This window comes from Durio zibethinus, chromosome 20 (genome assembly GCF_047325235.1).
Source record: "Durio zibethinus cultivar Kanyao isolate XHJ-2024 chromosome 20, ASM4732523v1, whole genome shotgun sequence".
Taxonomy (NCBI): Eukaryota; Viridiplantae; Streptophyta; class Magnoliopsida; order Malvales; family Malvaceae; genus Durio; species Durio zibethinus.
Genome location: NC_143181.1, coordinates 12,319,682 through 12,340,000, shown reverse-complemented (window position 1 = coordinate 12,340,000; position 20,319 = coordinate 12,319,682). Strand labels below are relative to the sequence as shown.

The following is a 20,319-nucleotide window of genomic DNA, read 5'->3' as shown; positions in this document are numbered from 1 at the left end:
AAAAAAAATGTGGCACTAGCACATGCCTTAGCCCAACATGTGCATCGTGGCTGAAAATCAAACTTCGGCCAAGGCCTCGACCATCAACAGCACATGATGGCGTGTGGTGATGGCATATGCATCGACCATCATCGGCACAGGCTGCCCTTTGGTACGGATACTTACCTCGACTGCCATCGGCAAAAGCTGGCCCTTGGTACACGTGTGACGCCCTGGGTGGGTACGCCACGCACATCAGGTGCACCAGCACGTGAGCCAGAGGTTGAGGCCCACAGACCAGGCACGCTGGCAGGTATTCGCGCGCAAGGCATAGGAGACGAGGCCAGAACGCCCGCCCAGCTTGCAGGCCAACCCATGAGGCCAAGGCTTGGCATTTAGGCTGCTCGCACCACATCCAGAAGGGCCCAATGTGCTGGATACACAAGGGAAGCTTCTGGACCTTACAGGATCAGCAGAAGCCTCTTGTCGCTTCGATTTGTCCTTCCCTCCCCTTCCCCCGTCGACCTTCTTTCATTTCACGCCACCCCCTTCAGGGTTAGGCATGACCCGAGGCCCTCCGTCCCTCGATCCTAACTGGGAATGAACTCCACTCGCCCCAGTTGACCCATGAAACGAGCGTGCGGGCACTAAACCAACCATAGGGGCAGGATGTACGAGCCAAGGATCCCGCTGCAGGCCCCCATTGGTTGTTGCCCCAAACGCCATCAATAGCGTCTAGCCCTTGGTTGGTCAAGACTCGGTATGCACTACGTATGCCTAAGTCAACCCATGAACAAGCGTGCGGGCATTAAGTCGACCGGAGAGCTAGAATACGTAAGCTAGGGATCGACTTGGTCCCCCTCAGTGTGCTACAGATCCTGCTACGCTGCGGGTCCCTCAGTCCGACAGGGGCTTAGAATGGGAATGAACTCCGTATGCCTAAGTCAACCCACGAAATGAGCATGCAAGCACTAAGTCGGCTAGAGAGGCAGAATGCACAAGCTGAGGATCAGTCGGATCCCCCTCTGCATGCTGCCCCAATCGAGCTGCAGGTCCTGTTGCCATAACCCTCGGTCCGATCTGATCTTAGACTAAGAATGAACTCTGTATGCTTAGAATGGGAATGAACTCCATATGCCTAAGTCAAATCATGAAACGAGCGTGCGGGCACTAAGTTTGCCAGAGAGGCAGGATGCGTAAGCTGAGGATCGATCCGGTCCCTTTCTACGTGCTGCTATCTTGCTGCGGGTCCTGTTATCACAACCCTCGGTCCGGTCAAAGCTTAGACTGGGAATGAACTCCATATGCCTAAGTCAACCTACAAAACAAGCGGACGGGCACTGCACCGACCAAAGAGGCAAGATGCGCAAGTTGAGGATCGATCGGGTTCCCCTCGTTTGCTATCGATCCTATTATAGGTCCTGCTGCCACAACCTTCGATCCGGTCGAAGCTTAGACTGGGAATGAACTCTATATGTCGAAGCCATTTTTGTGGCCCATGAATTCATATGAGCCCTCCCCAATGCCCGCGCACCAGGCGCAGGTGTCTTGAGCCCGGGCCGAGCACCAATGCGGACCACGACCGGGTGGTAGGTGGGTTTAGGCACATCTTCATATTTTGTTGTGCAAATACCATTTTTATGGTATGTGAATTCACATGAGCACTCCCCAGCGCCCCGCACACCACGCGCTGGTGTTTTGAGCCCGGGCCAAGCACCATGCGTGCCACGATCGGGTGATAGGTTCGTTTAGGCACATCTTCATATTTCTACCATGCCAATGCCATTTTTATGGCTTGTAAATTCATACAATGGTCCCCTAAGCCTTCATGTGATGTTTCATGGCAAGATGACTCGTTTTTTATTTTTCACGATTTTCAAAATTTTTTACGGTTTGGGATTTTTTAAAAATTTTTTAGAAAGAGTTTTGGCCCCAAATTTGGTAGACGTGATCCTTGTATTTTTCTTGGCATGCACAAAAACATTCAGCTAAAAACTCGAAGAGTAGAAGATTTTGTGACCATTTGAAAAAAGTATCCCTATTTCAGATACTTGAATGGCTATTGGCAGCAAACCTGTAAAATCTCATATGCTCTTTATGGGGGTGTGATTTCTCAAGATTTGTTAAGGGATAGGGGGCCAATATAAGGCCAATTACCAGTGCCCATCGCACATCATGTGCGCACACCCCCCAGTCCCCCCAATCATTGGAACCCCCAATGCCGCTTGTCAGGTTCTCTGACGATACTCCAGCAATGGTGCCCAGGGCAAAAAAAATAAGGCAATAGTACATGCCCTAGCCCAGCATGTGCACCATGGCTTAAAATCAAACTTCGGCCAAGGCCTCGACCATCAACGGCACATGATGGTGCATGATGATGGCATATACATCAACCATCATCGGTACAGGCTACCTTTTGGTACTTTCCTCGATCGTCATCGGTACAAGCTGGCCCTTGGTACAGGCACTTGCCTTGACCACCATTGACACATGCATTCCTTGATGAGCATCGATAAAAGATGGCCCTTGGTGCAGGTGGTTGCCTCGAGCACCATCGACACGTGTTGAGCCTCGGTGCGGGCACATGCCTCGACCACCATCGACACAAGTTGGCCATTGGTATGGGCACTTGCCTGGACCACCATTGGCACATGCCATGTCTTGAGCAGCATCGATAAAAGATGGTCTCTGGTGCGTGTGGTTGCCTCAAACACCATCAGCACATACTGGGCCTTGGAGGGGGCGGTTGCCTCCAACACCATTGGCATAAGTCAGTCCTTGGTGCCGGCACTTGCCTTGACCACCATCGACAGATGATGGCCCCTGGTGTGGGCAATTACCTCGATCACCATTGATAGAAGATGGCCTCTGGTGCGAGCGGTTGCCTCAAATAGCATCGGCACATGTTGGGTGTCACGGACTAGGCTTTCTCTCAACAAGTGATAGCTCGTGCGGCACTTGAATGGACGCTCCCACCTAAGTCAACCTTCAATAGTTCAATATTTGAACAAATAGCCATAAGCCACAGTTAGTCCCTAGCATGCACAATAAGACACATTCAGATCAAGATCAATCTCAAACACACACAAAAAGGCACATTCACATTGACAAAAAAGAAAACACATCAAGGCAACAATTGGGACACTCGAATCGAAAATGACTTTTATTAAAATCGAAGATATTACATTGAGATTTCCCACCATCGCCAGGGCTAGGGCTCAGCCCTTGGCGGATGGCTTAGGCCCGTATCACGATCGGTGAGATAGCCCAACAGGACGCTGCACGCTCACCCCCTTAGAGAGCCTTAGAGATTTTATAGCTATGCTACCACTAACCATTACAATGTTTGAAATGGGGACACTTTTCCTACCACAAGAGATCTACTCGGTCATGGCCCTATACATGTGTGGCTCATGACAACCTAAGCCCCGATCATGGCCCTATACAAGGTTGGCTTATGACATCCTCCCCCACCTATTCTATCGACGTCTTCATCGACTTGCTGGCTTGAAATTCTTCAATCTTCCTCTTGAATCTCCAAAGGTCATGTTCCCTTTCCCAGCTGGTTTCTTCTAGTCCTAATCCCTCCCACTTCACTAAGTATTAATGAACTATTCTTCGAGATACCTTGGTTTTCCTGTCAGCTAGGATCTCTTCGACTCGACACTCTGAGGGTGGCTTCATGGTGATGGTGGCTCTGGTTGGCTTCCTTCGACTAGCATCTGTAGGATTTGCATGGAAAGGTTTCAAGTTGCTCACATGAAATACTGGGTGCACTTTCATCCACTTTGGTGGGTCATTTTTTTAAGAAGCATTCCCCACCTTGGAAAGGATCTTCATTAGGCCTTCATATTTGCGCACTAGTCTATAATATCTTTTTCTCAAGAACCTAGTTTGTTCAGGGACTAGTCGAACAAGAACCAAATTTCCAACTTGGAATTATTGTGCCATGCGATCTTTGTCTACCCATTTCTTTATTCGCTTCGATGCTTTTTCTAGGTAGGCTTGTGCAATCTTAGTATTTTGTTTCCATTCATTGTCGAGGTTAAAGGCTCCCGGATACTTCCCTTCATATTACTCCAAAGAAGTATGGGGTAGCCTTGGTAATTGTCTGGTGACCACCTCAAATAGGCTCTTGTTAGTGGAAAAGCTTTTGTTGGAATTGAAGCAAAGCTGAGCAACGTCTAATAACGAAGGCTAGTTTTTCTGATTAGCTTAAACAAAATGCCTTAAGTATTCCTCTAGTAATCCATTGAACTGTTCAGTTTGACCCTCGGTTTGAGGGTGGTAGCTTGAAGAGATGTTAAGTTGGAACACCAATATCTTGAAAAGTTCTCTCCAAAAAGACCCCGTGAATCTCGGATCTCTATTGCTTACAATGTTTGAGGGAGGTCCCAGTATTTAACCACATGTTTAAACAATAGTTGAGCTATGTCTTCCGTAATACAATACTTGTGAATGGGAATGAATGTGGCATACTTAGAGAAACGTTCAATTACCACTAAAATAGCTCTAAGATCACCAACCTTGGTTAGGCTCAAAATGAAATCGAGAGAGATGCTTTCCCACGGCCTAGCGGGCGTCGATAGTGGTTCAAGCATGCCTGCAGGTTTTTTCTTTTCAACAAGGTGTCGCATGTGAGGCAAGTCTTTGTATAATCCATCACGTCTTATCGCATGTGAGGCCAATAGTATCCCTATTTCAATAAAGCCAAAGTACGTTGCCAGCCCAAATGTCTAGCCCATGGTACGTCATGACATTCCCTTATCAGCATCTGTCTCAGACCTCCTACTCTTAGCACAAATAATCAGGGCCCCTTGGTCCACAAGACCCCATTTTCTTGCCAGAAGTACTTGGACTTCCCTTCTTCAACTAATTTCAAGATGGCACTGGCCTGTGGGTCCTTCTCTAAATGATCTTTAATTAACTTGTGAATGTTTATCATGACTCTACTAGCCGCCATTAGGGTAATTCTTCTAAGGGCTGCTAACTCTATTCGTATGCTCAATGCATTGGCCACTTGATTGGTCTTTCTAGCGGTGTACTCAAAACAAAAGTCGAACTCCGCTAAAAATTCTTGCCATTTAGCTTGTTTCGTTGTGAGCCTTGGTTAAGTGAGGAAATGGCTAACGACCGCATTGTCTGTCTTCACGACAAAGTGTGAACCCAACAAATAATGTCACCAAGCCCTCAAGCAATGAACTACCACCAATAGCTCTTTTTCCTGGGCTATATATTTTCTCTCAGCTTCACTTAGCTTCCTACTTTCAAATGCTATTGGGTGATGTTATTGTAAAAGCACTCCCCCAATAGCAAAATCAGATGCATCCGTCTAAACTTTGAAAGGCTTTTCAATATCAGAGAGGGCTAAGATAGGATCCTTCATAATGGCATCCTTCAATCCCTCAAAGGCCTCTTGGCATTCATTTGTCCAACACCATTTATGCTCCTTTTTCAATAGCTCCGTGAGGGCCGTGGTCTTGCGAGAGTATCCTTCTACAAACCTTCTATAATAGTTGGCTAGTCCCAAAAATGAGCGAAGTTCACTGACATTCTTCGGTGTTGTCCACTTTTTAATGGCCCTAACCTTTTCCATGTCCATTCGAATATGGCCACGTTTGACAATGTGATCGAGAAAGTGGATTTGGGTCTGAGCAAATGCACATTTCTCCCTTTTCACATATAGCTGGTGGTCTTGTAATCTTCGAAACACTTGGCATAAGTGTCCTTAATGTTCTTCTAGAGTGGAGCTATATACCACAATGTCGTCTAAATAGATGACTACAAATTTGTCTAGATAGTCATGGAACACCTGATTCATCAATGTACAAAATGTGGCAGGAGCATTGGTCAATCCAAAAAGTATAACAAGAAACTCAAATACATCGTATCGTATTACACAAATGGTCTTTGGCTCATCTCCTTCAGTAATTCTGACCTGATGGTAGCCAGATCTCAAGTCTAATTTAGAAAAGTACTTGGCTCGACTTAATTGATTAAACAAATCTGCTAGAAGAGGGATGGAATATTTGTTTCTCACGATGACTTTGTTCAGGGCTCTGTAGTCAACACAAAATAAAAAACCTCCATCATGCTTCTTCTGAAATAGCACTAGCATTCTGAAAGGAGCCTTTGATGGTCTAACGAACTCGACCTGTAGAAGCTCATCTAACTGTTTCCTTAGTTCGGCCAACTCTGATGGAGCCATGCGGTAAGGGGCTTTAGCAGGGGGTTTAACTCCTGGGAGGAGCTCAATTTCATGGTCCACAACTCGTCGAGGAGGTAAAACCTTAGGCAACATCCCTGGCATCACTTCTTCGAATTCTTCCAACACTTTTTCCATGCTATCGGGTATCAGTTTCGGTCATAACCCTTTCTTTGTAAATTGACATGGCCACAAAAGAGGGTTCCCCTCTCTTTACCCTTTTTTTGAATTGTAAAGCTAAGATCATTTTCTTCTCATTCTTTGGTAAAATAGTGGCCGGCACCACACATGGGTGTTCCCCTAAGAACAACAAGCAGCTAGCGACAGGAATAAGGATTACCTGAGCCAACATCATGAAGTCCAATCCGAGGACGACATCAAAGTCATCCATAGGGGAAACTGTGAAGTCTACCTTCCCTTCCCATGGCCCCAATTTAGTCATCACATTCTTAGAGCTTCCACTGATCGCAAAGGCTGACGAATTGACCACCTTCATTCACCCACAGTCCTTGCTAACCTGAAGGCCATACCTTTTTGCTTTTTCTGGTGTGATGAAGGTATCGGTTGCACCTGTGTCTATTATGGCCCCGATGGCCTTCTCATTGATCATTAAGTTCACATACATCAGGCTTCTACCCTGTTCTTTCTTTATTGTGTTTAGTTAGGTGTGGAGGGTATTGAGGAACCTTATTGAACCCATCTTGGCTGGCTCCTCTTCAATTTCTTCAATGCTCTCATGCACTTTTATGGACTCCTAAGACAAGGCTCTTAAGGCATTAAGGGCTCTTCTGTGTGGGCATTCGACTACCTGATACGGCCCTTTGCATAGAAAACAAGCTAGTGGTTGCCTAGGCTTGAAAGTCACTGTGTTATTTATCTTGGGTTGGGTGCTATCTCAACCAAAAGACCTCCTGTCTGATCCCCCATTGAAGGATCAGTCCAACCTAGTAATCTTTCCCCCATTCCCAATGTTGAAGCTACTACCAGCTGATGGAAGATTTTTTTATTTTAAGGAGCCATCATTATAATCATGGAGACGTTCAGCTACAGCCATGGCTGTGGCCACGTCTTGCACTCTTTGTCTTTGTAGTTCTATCCTGGTCCAAGGCTTGAGGCCCTCAAGAAAATAAAACATCGTATCCTTTTCGGACATGTCTTGAATATCCAACATCAGGGTAGAGAAACTCCTTATAAACTCTCGCACTGTTCCTGTTTGCACTAATTCTCAAAGTTTCCTTCGGGCCATAATTCTTGTTTCAAGTCCGTCCAAGTCTTAATCAGACACTAATCATTGACAAACTTGGAGCGCCACCATAGCTTGGTATCCCCTGTGAGGTACATTGACACCATTGCTACCTTTTTTTCCTCTAAATCCATGTGTACAGCTCGAAAGTATTGTTTTATGTCAAACAGGAAATTTTCAAGCTCCTTGGCATCTCTTACCCCCTCATAGCATCGAGGCTATGGCACCTTGGCCCTTTTTCCCCTTTCCGTCAAACTCAAACTTGATCTGGCTACAGCCATTTATATGATGCTCACTTGTGCTCTAAACTCCTCAAACTCCTTTTGAAGAACATTCAAGGCATCTCTAGCCTCCTCACTCACATTATGGAAAGTATCAAACAACTCTCGCTAGTTGTCTCGATCTCTCTCAATCGATCTTTAATCACCATGTGAGTTTTCACTACGGCCACCTCGACCCCAAGTTCCTTAAGTCTCTGTTGATAATTAGGTCCACCACTTGTGGCCATCTCCTTTATTTTCTAGCACTTCTCAATCGTGCTCTAATACCACGTGTCACGGACTAGGTTTTCTCTCAACAAGTGATAGCCCGTGCGACACTTGAATGGACGCTCCCACCCAAGTTAGCCTTCAATAGTTCAATATTTGAACAAATAGCCATAAGCCATAGTTAGTCCCTAGCATACGCAATAAGACACATTCAGATCAAGATCAATCTCAAGCACACACAAGAAGGCACATTCACATTGACAAAAAGAAAAACACATCAAGGTAACAATCGGGACATTCGAATCAAAGGTGACTTTTATTAAAATCGAGGATATTACATTGGGACTTCCCACCATCGCCAGGGCCAGGGGCAGCCCTTGGCGGATGGCCTAGGCCCATATCGTGATCAGTGAGACAGCCTAACAGGATACTGCCCGTTCACCCCATAAAGAGCCTTAGAGATTTTATAGCTATACTACCATTAACCATTACAATGTTTGAAATGGGGACACTTTTTCTAGCACAAGAGATCTATCCGGTCATGGCCCTATACATGTGTGGCTCATGACAAACTAAACCCCGGTCATGGCCCTATACAAGGTTGTTTCATGACACTGGGCTTTGGTGTGGGCGGTTGCCTCAATTACCATCGATAAAAGATGGGCCTTGGTATGGGTGGTTGCCTCGAACACCATCGGCATGTGTTGGGCCTTGGTGCAGGCACATGCCTCGAGCTGGTACGGGCAGTTGCCTCGACCACCATCAGCACGGGTTGGGCCTTGGTACGGACACATGCCTTGACCATCATTGGCACAAATCGGCCCTTGGTGCGGGCACTTACCTCAACCACCATCGGTAGAAGATGGCCCCCGATGTCGGTAGTTGTATCGAACACCATCGACACATGCTAGGCCTTGGTACGGGCGGTTACCTCGATTACTATCGACACGTGCTGGGCCTTGGTGCGGGCACATTTCACGAGTTGGTGTAGGCGGTTACCTCGACCACCATCAGTACGGGCTGGGCCTTGGTGAAGGCACATACCTCGACCACCATCAGCACAAGCCTGGCCTTGGTGCAGGCATTTACCTCGATCACCGTCGACACGTGCCATGCCTCGATCAGCATTGATAGAAGATGACCTCTGGTGTGGTTGGTTGCCATGAACACCATTGGCACGTGTTGGACCTTGGTGCGGACAGATGCCTTGACCACCATCGGCGCATGCATGCCTCAATGATCATGCACACAAGCTGGAACCGGTGCGGGCACCTACCTCGATCAGCATCGACAGAAGATGGCCCTTGGTACGGACAGTTGCATCGAACACCAACGGCACGCGCTGGCCCATGGTATGGGCACATGCCTCGACCACCACCGGCACCTACTCACTTTTAGTGCAGGATATGCCTGTGTTGGAAAAAGTGTCCCTATTTCAGACACTTTAACATTTACAGGTAACATATCTATAAAATCTCTAATACTCTTTAGGGGGTGGTGGTTTGGCACCCCCTCTCCCTCTTCTTGGGGGAATAGGTGTGCATGATGGGCCTCCCATTACGTATATCCTGGGAACGTCCCTTGAGCGAAATGCAGGGTGTGCATGCCTTTCGACCATTTTGTCTGGTGACTGGTTGCTCCGATAACCAGCAGGCACCCATGGCCTCGATCGGTTGGCATGCATGCGAAAAAAAGAGTCGATCTCTAGCTCGTGCACGTGGTGAATGCTACCCTAGACCCCAGACTAAGTCCCTAAATCGGGCAACGACTCCCTGGGGTGATGCGAGCAAAATCTACGGTTGCGGCTTGGCCTGAACAAGTCTCTCAATATTTGACGATCTCACGGTCCCTTCTCGTCGACCACAAAAATGCCTTGGCCTCGACGAGGCCGTTCACACAGTTGATGCTGCCTAAGACCCCAAGAACAAGTCCCTGAATTGGGCAACATCCCCCTAGGGTGATGTTAGAGGAGCTCGCGCATATGGTCCCAGCCAGGCCAAGCATTGATGGTATCATATCGTTGTTGCCTGTCGGATGGCAAGGACAATCTCGTGGCCCTTGCTTGTGTTTTTCTCATGCCAAACGATTGTGCCATGGCCTCGCATGTCGTTTCCTCTGCTCATTTGTCGAGTAATCGATCAGGTGGGTTGTGGACCGACGTGCATGGATGCTTGCACTCCACGTTGGGCTCTCTTTGTCACCTCAGTCGGTGCGTTGAGGCCCACGCGATGCCAACATCCCGAAGGAATGCTACCTGGTTGATCCTGCCAGTAGTCATATGCTTGTCTCAAAGATTAAGCCATGCATGTGTAAGTATGAACTAATTCAGACTGTGAAGCTCATTAAATTAGTTATAGTTTGTTTGATGGTATCTACTACTCGGATTACCATAGTAATTCTAGAGCTAATACGAACAACAAACCCTGAATTCTAGAAGGGATGTATTTATTAGATAAAAAGTCGACGTGGGCTATGCCCGTTGCTTTAATGATTCATGATAACTCAATGGATCGCACGGCCTTTATGCCAACGACGCATCATTCAAATTTCTACCCTATGGTGGTGACAGGTGATGGAGAATTAGGGTTCGATTTCAGAGAGGGAGCCTAAGAAACGGCTACCACATCCAAGAAAGGCAGCAGGCATACAAATTACCCAATCCTGACACAAAGAGGTAGTGACAATAAATAACAATATCAGACTCTATGAGTCTGGTAATTGGAATGAGTACAATCTAAATCCCTTAACGAGGATCCATTAGAGGGCAAGTTTGGTGCCAGTAGCCATGGTAATTCCAGCTCCAATAGTGTATATTTAAGTTGTTGCAGTTAAAAAGCTCGTAGTTGGAACTAGGGTTGGGTCATTTGGTTCACCTCACGGTGAGCACTGATCTACTCATCCCTACTACCGACGATGTGCTCTTAGACTTAGTTACTCGGGTTGTTCCTTCGACGCTGTTACTTTGAAGAAGTTAGAGTGCCTAAAGCAGGCTTACACTTGTATACATTAGCATGGGATAACATCATAGGATTTTGGTCCCATTATGTTGGCCTTTGGGATCAGAGTAATGATTAACAGGGACAGTCGGGAGTATTCATATTTCATAGTCAGAGGTGAAATTCTTGGATTTATGAAAGATGAACAACTGTAAAAGCATTTACCAAGGATGTTTTCATTAATCAAGAATGAAAGTTAGGGGCTAAAAAATGATCAGATACCGTCCTAATCTCAACCATAAATGATGCCGACCATGGATCGACGGATGTTACTTTTAGGACTCTGCCAGCACCTTATGAGAAATCAAAGTCTTTGGGTTTCGATGGGAGTATGGTTGCAAGGTTGAAACTTAAAGGAATTGACGGAAGGGCATCACCAGGAGTGGAGCTTACGGCTTAATTTGACTCAACACGGGGAAACTTACTAAGCCCAAACATAGTAAGGATTGACAGAGGGAGAGCTCTTTCTTGATTCTATGGGTGGTGGTGCATGGCCGTTCTTAGTTGGTGGAGCGATTTGTTTGGTTAATTTTGTTAACAAACAAGACCTCAGCCTGCTAACTAGCTACACAGAGGTGATCCTTCGTGGCTAGCTTCTTAGAGGGACTATGGCCGCTTAGGCCCAGAAAGTTTGAGGTAATAACAAGTCTATGATGCCTTTAGATGTTCTAGGCCGCACGTGCTCTACATTGATGTATTCAATGAGTCTATGGCCTTAGCCGACAGGCCCATGTAATCTTTGAAATTTCATTATGATGGGGATAGATCATTGCAATTATTGGTCTTCATTGAGGAATTCTTAGTAAGCGCGAGTCATCAGCTCATGTTGACTATGTCCCTACCTTTTGTACACACAGCCCATCCCTCCTACCGATTGAATGGTCTGATGAAGTGCTCGGATCATGGTGATGTGGATGGTTTGCCACCCATGATGTCGCGATAAGTCCACTGAACCTTATCATTTAGAGGAAGAAGAAGTCGTAACAAGGTTTCTATAGGTGAACCTACAAAAGGATCATTGTCGAAACCCCGCTCGACGGATGACCCACGGAAGCATTAACAAAACACCTAAGGGGCAAAGGTGCCCCTATGCCCCGAGCCCCTTTCGACCCCGGACGGGTGCGACGGACACTTCGTGCCCCCTATCGAGAAGGTGAAACGATCGACGTCGTCTCACTCGCTATCGAACAATGAATCCTCGGCATGAGTCATGCCAAGGAACCAAAACAAAAATGGGACATGCGTGCTGTCGCCATCCCATTCACAGTGCATGTGCAGGCGACATCGCGACTCCTATTGTCACAAAAAAATGAAACAGCTCTTGGCAACGGATATCTCGACTCTCGCATCAATGAAGAACGTAGTGAAATGCGATACTTGGTGTGAATTACAGAATATCATAAACCATCGAGTCTTTGAATGCAAGTTGTGCCCCAAGCCATTAGGCCGAGGACATGTCTGCCTGGGTGTCATGCACTATCTCCCCCCTTTCGACCCCCTACCTATTAGGCTTGGAGGAAGGGGATAGGTAAAATATGGCCTCCCGTAATCCCGTCGATCGTGGTTGGCCCAAAAGTGAGTCCTCGATAATGACAACACTGTGACCATCAACGGTAGAGCTCCCAGCGTGCCTCAACCCCAGTGACGCATGCTCGCTGCTCACTTAGACCCTTCGGACCCTCGTATTGCTCGATCGATGCTCGCGTCGTGACCTCATGTTAGGCGGGATCACCCGCTGAGTTTAAGCATATCAATAAGTGGAGGAAAAAAAACTTATCAGGATTCCCCTAGTAATGGCGAGCGAACCAGAAAGAGCTCGACTTGAGAATTGGGTGCCCCTGATGTCCTAATTGTAGTCTAGAGAAGGGTCCTCAGTAGCGGACCGAGCCCAAGTCCCTTGGAAAGGGGCACGGGAGAGGGTGAGAGCCCTATTGTGCTTGGACCCTATCGCACCACGAGGCACTATCCGTAAGTCAGGTTGTTTGGGAATGCAACCCCAATCGGGTGGTAAATTCCATCCAAGGCTGAATACGGGTGAGAGATCGATAGCGAACAAGTACCGCAAGGGAAAATGAAAAAGACTTTGAAAAGAGAGTCAAAGAGTGCTTGAAATTATTGGGAGGGAAGCGGATGGGGGCCGGTGATGCACCCCGATTGGATTTGGAACGACGAGAGATAGTCCGCCAATCGACTCAAGGCGTGGACCGACGCGGGTCGTGGCGGTGGCCCAAGCCTAGGCTTTCGATGTGCCCGCGGAGACGTCGTCATCGCGATCGTGGAATGTAGCACGCATCATGTCAGCATGCCTCAGCACTCGCGTGCTCCTGGCGTCGACCTGCGGGCTCCCCATCCGACTAATCTTGAAACATAGACCAAGAAGTCTGACATGCATGCGAGTCAACGGGCCACAAAACCTATAAGGACAAGGAAGTTGATTGGTGGGATCCCTCACGGGTGCATCGTCGACCGACCTTGATCTTCTGAGAAGGGTTCAAGTGCGAGCATGCCCATTGGGAAATGAAAGATGCTGAACTATGCTTGAGTAGGGTGAAGCCAGAGGAAACTCTGGTGGAGGCCCACAGCGATACTAACGTGCAAATCGTTTGTCTGACCTAGGTATAGGGGCGAAAGACTAATCAAATCGTCTAGTAGCTGGTTCCCTCCAAAGTTGCCTTCAGGATAGCTGGAGCCCCCGATGAGTTCTATCGGGTAAAACCAATGATTAGAGGCATCAGGGGCACAATGCCCTCGACCTATTCTCAAACATTAAATAGGTAGGATGGTGCAGCTACTTCATTGAGCCACACCACAGAATCTAGAGCTCCAAGTGGGCCATTTTTGGTAAACAGAACTGGTGATGCGGGATGAACCAGAAGTCGGGTTACGGTGCCCAACTGCACGCTAACCCAAAACTCACAAAGGGTGTTGGTCGATTAAGACAGCAAGACGATGGTCATGGAAGTTGAAATCTGCTAAGGAGTGTGTAACAACTCACTTACCGAATCAACTAGCCCCAAAAATGGATGGCACTTAAGCACGAGACCTATACCCGATCGTCGGGGCAAGGGCCAGGCCCCGATGAGTAAGAAGGTATGACAGTCACCGTAAAACCCAGGGTGTGAGCCTGGTGCGAACGACCGTCGGTGCAGATCTTGGTGGTAGTAGCAAATATTCAAATGAAAACTTTGAGGGCCGAAGAGGGGAAAGGTTCCATGTGAATGGCACTTGCACATAGGTTAGTCAATCCTAAGAGACAGGGGAAGCCTATCTGACAGTGCGTCTCGTGCGAGCTTCGAAAGGAAATCGGGTTAAAATTCTTGAACCGAGATGCGACGACTGACGGTAACATTAGAGAGTCCAGAGATGTCAGCGGGGGCCTCGAAAAAAGTTATCTTTTCTATTTAACGACCCACCCACCTTAGAAATGGCTCAACTAGAGGTAGGGTCCAACGACCGAAAAAGCACCGCAAGTCACATGGTGTACGGTGTGCCCCTGATGACCCTTGAAAATCTAGAGGATCAAGTGCCGTCCGCACCCGATCGTATTCATAACCGCATTAGGTCACCATGGTGAACAGCCTCTGGTTGATGGAACGATGTAGGCAATGGGAGTCGGCAAAATGGATCTGTAACCTTGGGAAAAGGATTGGCTCTAAGTGCTTAGCACGGGGGTCCCTGTCTCGAACCTGTCAGCTATCGGTGCACTTCTCAAGCTACTCTCGCAGTGAGAATGGGTAGCCGCGTGCCGACCGAGGGACGGACTGGGAACGGCTCCCTCGAGGGCCTTCCCTGGGCGATGAACAATCGACTCAAAACTGGTACGAACAAGGGGAATCTGACTGTTTAATTAAAACAAAGCATTGCGATGGTCCCTGCGGTTGCTCACGCAATGTGATTTCTACCCAATGCTTTGAATGTCAAAGTGAAGAAATTCAACCAAGTGCGGGTAAATGGTGGGAGTAACTATGACTCTCTTAAGGTAGTCAAATGCCTCGTCATCTAATTAGTGATGCGCATGAATGGATTAATGAGATTCCCACTATCCCTGTCTACTATCCAACAAAACCACAGCCAAGGGAAAGGGCTTTTCAAAATCAATGAGGAAAAAAGACCTTGTTGAGCTTGACTCTAGTCCGACTTTGTGAAATGACTTGAGAGGTGTAGGATAAGTGGGAGCCCTAAGGTGAAATTGAAATACCACTACTTTTAACGTTATTTTACTTATTTCGTGAATCGGAGGTGGGGCACGACCCTTTCTTTTAGACCCAAGGCCAAGCTAATTCGGTCAATCCGAGCGAAAGACATTGTCAAGTAGGGAGTTTGGCTAGGGTGACACATCTGTTAAAAGATAATGTAGGTGTCCTAAGATGAGTTCAACGAGAATAGAAATCTTGTGTGGAACAAAAGGGTAAAAGCTCATTTGATTCTGATTTCCAGTGCGAATATGAACCATGAAAGTGTGGCCTATTGATCCTTGAGACCTTCGGTATTTAAAGCTAGAGGTGTCAGAAAAGTTATCAGGGATAACTGGCTTATGGAAACCAAGTGTCCATAGCGTCGTTGCTTTTTGATCCTTTGATGTTGGCTCTTCCTATCACTGTGAAGCAAAATTCACCAAGTGTTGGATTGTTCACCCACTAATAGAGAATGTGAGCTGGGTTTAGACCGTTACGCAATAGGTTAGTTTTACCCTACTGATGGTGGCGTCATGATAATAATTCAACCTAGTATGAGAGGAACCGTTGATTTGCACAATTGGTTGAAAAGCTAGTGGCATGAAGCTATCGTGCACTGGATTATGACTGAACACCTCTAAGTCAAAATCAGGGCTAAAAGCAACACGCACGTTCATCGCTTGATTACCGACCCACATTAGGGGCCTATGGCCCCCAAAGGCATGTGTCGTAGGTGCAGCCCCCATAGTGGACAAGCCGCTCGGGCTTCCTTGGAGATCAATTCCCACTGAACAGCGAGTAGAATCTTTTGCAGACAACTTAAATACGCGACGGGGTATTGTAAGTGGTAGAGTGGCCTTACTGCCATGATCCACTGAGAGTCAGCCCTTTGTCGCTTAAATTCGTCCCTCTCTCCCCTTCCCCTGCTGACCTTCCTTTTTTTCACGTCGCCCTCATCCGAGGTTGGGCATAACCCCGGGGCCCTCCTCCTTCGATCTCGATCAGGAATGAACTCTGCTTGCCCCAGTCGACCCATGAAATGATCGTGCCAGCACTAAATCAACCATGAGGGCAGGATGCGCGAGCCAAGGATCCCACTGCAGGTCCTCCTTGGTTGTTGCCCCAAACGTCATCGATAGCGTCTGGCCCTTGGTTAGTCAAGACTCAAAATGCACTACGTATGCCTAAGTCAACCCATGAAACAAGTGTACATGCACTAAGCTGGTAGGAGAGCCAGAATATGTAAGCTAGAGATCGACTCGATCCCCCTCGATGTGCTGCAGATCTTGTTACGCTACGGGTCCCTTGGTCCGGCTGGGGCTTAAACTGGGAATGAACTCTGTATGCCTAAGTCAACCCATGAAACGAGCATACGGGCACTAAGTCAGCCAGAGAGGTAGAATACGTAAGCCGAGGATCGACTTGATCCCTCTCTGTGTGCTGTGGATCCTGCTGCGGGTCCTTCAGTCCAATTTTTGAATAGTTAAGAGGGTAAGCAAGGTTGCTTACAAGCTAGATATGCCACCCAAACCGATGGTACACCCGATGTTTCATGTAAGCATGCTTAACCCTTTTCATGAAGATGAGAGAGATCCAGGACAGACAGAGTCAAAGCGTGCGCCATTGAGAGAAGATGGCCCTTGGTGTGGGCGGTTGCCTCGAATACCATCGGCACATGTTGGCCCATGGTACGGACGGTTTCCTCGAACACCATCGGTCGGGCGATTTTTTCGAACACCATCGACACATGCTGGGCCTTGGTGCGGGTAGTTACCTCGAACACTATCGGCACAAGCCGACCCTTGGTGTGGGCACTTACCTCGACCACCATCGGTACGTGCCATGTCTCCATCACCATCGATAGAAGATGGCCCCTGGTATGGGCAGTTGTGTTGAACACCATCGGCACATGCTGGGCCATGGTACGGGCGATTGCGTCGAACACGATCGACACATACTGGTCGTTGGTACGGGTAGTTACCTTAATCACCATCGGTAGAAGATGGCCTTTGGTGCGGATGGTTGCCTCGAACACCATCGGCACATGCTAGGCCTTGGTGTGGGCAATTTTTTCGAACACCATCGGTACATGTTGGGCCTTGGTGAGAGCGATTGCCTCAAACACCATCGGTACAAACTGACCCTTGGTGCAGGCACTTGCTTCGACCACCATCGTCACGTGCCATGTCTCGATCACTATCAGTAAAAGATTGCCCCTAGTGCGGGTAGTTGCATCGAACACAATCGACATAAGCTGGGCTTTGGTGGGGGTGGTTTCCTCGAACACTATCGGTACATACTGGGCCTTGGTGTGGGTACATGCCTTGAGCTGGTATGGGTGGTTGCCTTGACCACCATCAGCACGTGCTGGGCCTTGGTGCGGACACATGCCTCGACCACCATCGGTACAAGCTAACCCTTGGTACAAGCACTTGCCTTGATCACTGTCGGCACGTGCCATACCTCGATCAGCATCGACAGAAGATGGCTCCTGGTGTGGGCGATTGCTTCGAACACCATCGGCACATGTTGGGCCTTGGTGCGGGTAGATGCCTTGACCACCATCGATGCATGCATGACTCAATCAGCATGCGCACAAGCTGGAATTGGTACGGGCACTTACTTTGATCAGCATTGATAGAAGATGGCCTATGGTACGAGCAGTCGCATTGAACACCATCGACACGTGCTGGCCCTTGGTGTGGGTTCACGGGTTAAGACTTAAGCTCTAAACCCACACGGCTCCAGGATCCGATGTCTCAGATCAGCCTTCCTATCATGATTCACACCCTTGTGAGGTATTGTTTGCTCTAGCCCCCTGGCCTCATGGTTTTGTCCTACAAAAGGCACCTCATAAGGTTGAGGTGGTGTGAACCTTTTTATACCCCAGTGACCCTCCTATTATGTTCGATGTGGGATTCAGGACCCTTTCTTAGGTCCATGACATTCTCCCTAACCCAACCTCAAGATGCCCTCATCACGGAGGCTGGCTACCCTGCCTACCTCCTTCGAGGCATTTGGCATGGATCGAACGATATAAGGTTGGCTCTGACACTACTTGTCATAGGTCGAGACTTAAGCTCTGAACCCGCGTGGCTCTAGGACCTAGGCATGCACTCATCCGATAACTCATATCAGCCTTCCTATCATGATTCATACCCTTATGAGGTATTATCCGTTTTGGCCCCCCTGGCCTCATGGTTTTATCCTACAAAAAGTGCCTCATAAGGTTGAAGTGGTGTGAACCCTTTTATACCTCAATGACCCTCCTATTATGTTTGATGTATGATTCAGGACTCTTTCTTAGGTCCATGACATGGGCACATGCCTCGACCACCATCGGCATCTGCCTCGACCACCATCAGCACCTGCTCACCCTCGGTGTGGGATATGTCTGTTTGGAAAAAGTGTTTTCGTTTCAAACACTTTAACATCTACTGGTAGCATATCTGTAAAATCTCTAATGCTCTTTAAGAGGTGGTGCTACGACACCCCTCTCCCCTTCATGGGGGAATAGGTGTGCGTGATGGGCCTCCCATTACGTACACCCAGGGCAACATCCCTCGAGCGAAATACAGGCTGTGCATGCCTTTCGACCATTTAATCTAGTGACTGGTTGCTTCGATGACTTACAGATGCCTATGGCCTCGATCGATTAGCATGCATGTGAAAAAAAGGAGTCGAGCTCGAGCCCGTGCACGCGGTGGATGCTGCCCTAGACCCCAGACCAAGTCCCTGAATCGGGCAACGGCTCTCTTGGGGTGGTACGAGCAGAAGCTGTGATTGCGGGCTTGGCCTGGCCAAGTCTTTCGGTATTTGACGGTCTCAGAGTCCCTTTTTATCGACCGTGATTTCCAATACTAATACGAACCATGAAAGAGTGGCCTATCAATCCTTTAAACCTTTGAGATTTAAAGCTAGAGGTGTCAAAAAAGTTACCATAGGGATAATTGACTTGTGGCAGCCAAGCGTTCATAGCGACGTTACTTTTTGATCTTTCAATGTCGGCTCTTTCTATCATTATGAAGTAGAATTCACCAAGTGTTGGATTGTTCACCCACCAATAGAGAACGTGAGCTGAGTTTAGATCGTAGTGAGATAGGTTAATTTTACCCTACTGATGGCGGTGTCATGATAGTAATTCAACCTAGTAGGAGAGGAACCGTTGATTCCCACAATTGGACATCGCACTTGGTTGAAAAGCTAGTGGCACGAAGCTACCATGCGCTGGATTATAACTGAATGCCTTTAAGTCAGAATCCAGGCTAGATGCAACGCGTGCGCCTGCTACCCAATTGTTGACCCATAGTAGGGGCCCATGGAGCCCAAGGGCACGTGTCGTAAGTGCAGCCCCCCCGACGGATGAGTCATACGAGCCTCCTTGGAGCTCAATTCCCACTGAGCGATAGGTAGAATCCTTTACAGATGACTTAAATCTGTAACGGGGTATCGTAAGTGGCAGAGTGGCCTTGCTACCATGATCCATTGAGATTCAGCCCTTTATCGCTTTGATTCATCCCTTCCCCCTCTACCTCTCTTTCCTTCACTGACCTTCTTTTTTTTCACACTACCCTCCTCCGGGGTTGGGTATGACCCGGGGCCCTCCGTCCTTCGATCCCAATCGGGAACAAACTTCGCTCGCCCTAGTCAACCTATGAAACGAGCGTGCGGGTACTAAACCAATCATAAAGGCAGGATACGTAAGCCAAGGATCCTGCTGCAAGTCCCTTTTGGTGGTTGTCGTAAACACCGTCGATAGCATCTGGCTGTTGGTTGGTCAAGACTGAAAATGTACTACGTATGCCTAAGTCAACCTATAAGCCAACCAGAAAGGCAGAATGTGTAAGCTAGAGATCGACCCTGTCCCTTTCTATGTGCTGCGAATCCTGCTACTGACCCTCGATTCGATTGGGAATGAACTCCATATGCCTAAGCCAACCCATGAAATGATCGTACAGGCACTAAGCCTGCTAGAGAGGTAGAATGCACAAGTCAAGGATTGGTCGGGTCCCCCTCTGTGTGTTGCCAATCCTGCTGCAGGTCCCTCAGTCCGGTTGGGGCTTAGACTGGTAATTTTGATGCACAGTGATGGCATATGCATCGACCATCATTGGTATAAGCTACCTTTTGGTACGGGCACTTGCCTTGACTGTCATCGACACAAGCTGGCCCTTGGTACGAGCACTTGCCTCGACCACCATCGACACATGCATGCCTTGATGAGCATCGATAG

At 48.0% G+C, this 20,319-nt stretch overlaps 2 non-coding genes and 1 pseudogene across 2 annotated transcripts; all 3 read left to right on the top strand.

Annotated features, from left to right (window-relative positions):
- Positions 1-10,166: 10,166 nt before the first annotated feature.
- LOC149513132 (18S ribosomal RNA) lies at positions 10,167-11,932 on the top strand (annotated as a pseudogene).
- A 295-nt stretch (positions 11,933-12,227) lies between these two features.
- Positions 12,228-12,383, top strand: LOC149513131 (5.8S ribosomal RNA). The gene has a single exon (XR_016330985.1). It is a non-coding gene; the product is annotated as a 5.8S ribosomal RNA (ribosomal RNA).
- A 236-nt stretch (positions 12,384-12,619) lies between these two features.
- LOC149513130 (25S ribosomal RNA) lies at positions 12,620-15,992 on the top strand. The gene has a single exon (XR_016330952.1). It is a non-coding gene; the product is annotated as a 25S ribosomal RNA (ribosomal RNA).
- Positions 15,993-20,319: the final 4,327 nt, after the last annotated feature.